This window comes from Belonocnema kinseyi, chromosome 1 (assembly GCF_010883055.1).
Source record: "Belonocnema kinseyi isolate 2016_QV_RU_SX_M_011 chromosome 1, B_treatae_v1, whole genome shotgun sequence".
NCBI lineage: Eukaryota > Metazoa > Arthropoda > Insecta > Hymenoptera > Cynipidae > Belonocnema > Belonocnema kinseyi.
Genome location: NC_046657.1, coordinates 142,133,448 through 142,136,515, shown reverse-complemented (window position 1 = coordinate 142,136,515; position 3,068 = coordinate 142,133,448).

Sequence of the window (3,068 nt, the reverse complement as noted above, 5' to 3'; positions counted from 1 at the left end):
ATTATAAAATGTCATATAAATAAAAAGTTAAACTTTACGTACCAAAAAAATAAGTAAGGAAAGAAGATAAACAAGGCAACCTCGCAATCCCTTTAATGCATGCTTGTTTTCTTTATTTTGCCCTTTGTTATTTCTCAATTTTTTAATTCATAACAAATATATTTGTCAATATTTTGGTGTGAATTTAACAAAGATTGTCCAAATGACAAAATTTAATTTAGATTGTGTCAAAATATAAATGCAATAACAAAATTATTATGAACTGAAAAAAATTTTAATTTCAAATTGGATAAGCACGAAATTACAATTTCTCTTTAAGCTTCAAAGCTAAACTTCAAATGCAAACGCATTTTCTGGTAAAGTTTAGCTTTTCAATTTTCTTTCATTTCAATTTCAATTTTCAATCATCCCTGGGAAGGTAAATACAAAAAATAAATACATTTCCGGTTGAAAGCAAGGTCCAGTAGTACAGTTTAAACTATTTGGAAATGATCTTCTTTGGGCAAAAATTATAAGCCCTTTTTATAAATTATTTTATAAATAGCTGTTTCCTTTATCACGAAATCACAAACAAAAAATCAGATTTTATAATTGTGTTTCTTTTCACTTCTTTCTACTCCAAAATAGTTATTAGATGGAAGAAAATTGATTCTTATACACAAAAAGTATTTAAAAAACAGTTTTTAAACAACTTGAAAAAAAGTTCAGAGGTTTAAATTGTTCAATATATAATAAAAACGCTATAAATAGAAAATTTTATTCTACTTTTTCATGTTTGACCTAAAACTATTTAATTTTAAAAGCTATAAATTACTAAGGTGAAAAATAAGTAAAATATTCTTATAAATTTTTATTTGAAACAGGTTGGAGCTAGAACGGGAATTGACGGGGATTTTATGAGGCTGGAAAAAATAGGCAAATAACAGTGAATTAATTTTTTGACTGGGATATTTATGACTTTTTAGAAAAGAAATTGGTCCAAGTTTGGTTTAAACAGTTTTTTTTTATTCCTTAAATTGCTTTTTTCCTATTATATCATTCAGTTTATAGTACGTAATTCGAAAATCTTTCACTTCAGAATTTTCCGTTTAAGTTTTAAAATTTTAGCGTACATTTTTCAATTTCGAATTTTAGAATGCAGTTTTGAAGACCTGGAAAATAAAAAATTATAAGCGTTTCAAATTTATAATTTTAGATAGAAATCGTTTTTAGTTTATCAACTGCGAATGTAAAGTATGATTCTTTTCTTAATTGAAGTGGACACCAAGGATTCAAAAGTGAATCATAATTGATTTCACAACACGATTCGGAATTTGTTTAAAATTGAAGAATATTCCAATTTTAACGTTAAAAATTAAACTGTTTAAATTGGAAAGTCTTAGAAGTTAAACAAATGGAAACTCGCGATTAAAACTTTATAACCCATTTTCAATTAAAAATAAATTCAAAATAAATAAGCTGTATCAATTATAATAATTTAAAGTTTATTTAAAAATATACTTTATGGAACATGATATTTTTTATGAATGTGTCAGTGAAATTCTGTTTGTATAATATTGTTTGCCAATGCGAAACGTAATCTGGCTTGGAACTGTCGTCTTAACATTTAAAAACCGAAAGAACAATTTCCCTATCACTTGGAATTATAATTATATTTTTATAAAAACGTCATTCTGGACAGTTTACATTATTATCGAATTTGAAAATTCCCGAATAATAAAACTCCAGGCCGAATGCTGTCTAATGATCAAATATACAAACTAGAAAATTCCCGAATTGCAGAAATTGAGAAAACAGTTTTGTGATCAATATTATTTATTTATTAAAAATACAATAATTAAATATTTTTATTATAGAAATTTTGTTTGATGTTTAGTTTTTTTAAACTATTGTTTTAATTTAAAATAACAATAATTGCATAAATATTTGATACAAATATAAATTTAAAACACGTGAGCTTTAAATGAAACAAAATTTGCAGGATTCAATGCAGGCTGATTTAACGCGACTTTTATTTTTATTTTTTAAAATAATAATTTCATTTTTGTGAGCGTTTTCTGTAATGTACAAAAATACAATGCACATTTTCAAATAAATTTTTATCAAAAAATACATTTGTTCAATTATTGTTATTTTATATGCCAGCAATAATTTTTAGAAACTTTAAACATAAAAAAAGTTCAATTTTTTCTATAAAAAACACAATCCCTAAGTAACAGAACGAAATCGGAAACAATAAGAGTTAATTTATTCAGGAACAAGCTTTTTGAACAGAAATTACCTTGAGTGAAGCTTTAATATATATTTGTTAATTTTTACAAAAATCGAGCGTTATTTTATTACAAAAAAAATAATTGGGAGGGGGGGGGGGTGCCAAATGATCAAAAAATAAATAAAACTTAAAGTTGTACGATTTTAATTTGTAACTAAATAATTTGAGAGGTTTCAATCTAAAATTATCGAACAATTTTAATTTGAAAATTCAGATGACATATTTAAATAACTTTAAATTTGAAATTATTCAATATACTGTGAAGACTACAAATTTAAAATGTCTCAACTATTAAGGGTTTAAATATTTTTGAAATTGCTGTTCTGGAGACTAAATAGCACTTATTCTTTTATTAAGAAATCATAACCAAAATTGTTAAAGCAAGTTTTTAAAAGAGTTTTAAAAACCTTAAAAAAGGTCAGAGGTTTTAATAGTTCAATATATGTGATAGAACCTCTTAAAATTTGAAATTAGTCTATACTTTTTCATGTTTGAGCTACAATTATTCCATTTTAGAAGTTATAATTTACAATTGTGAAAAACAAATAAAATGTTTTCATTAATTTATATTTAAGACAAAAACCTTTGTATAATTCAATCTAAATGCAGCTGCAAACATTTAATTTGAATTGCTTCGAATTCAAGGTATATTTTAAAAAGAAAACTGAAAATAAAGGATCGACTTTCAAAGGAGTCGAAAGAAAGTGACTCGCTGGATTGCAAATGAACATGGAAAATGGTGTATTTTCGCATTTTTAAATTTTAAATTAAAACTTTTTCGCGTTGTAACAATTTC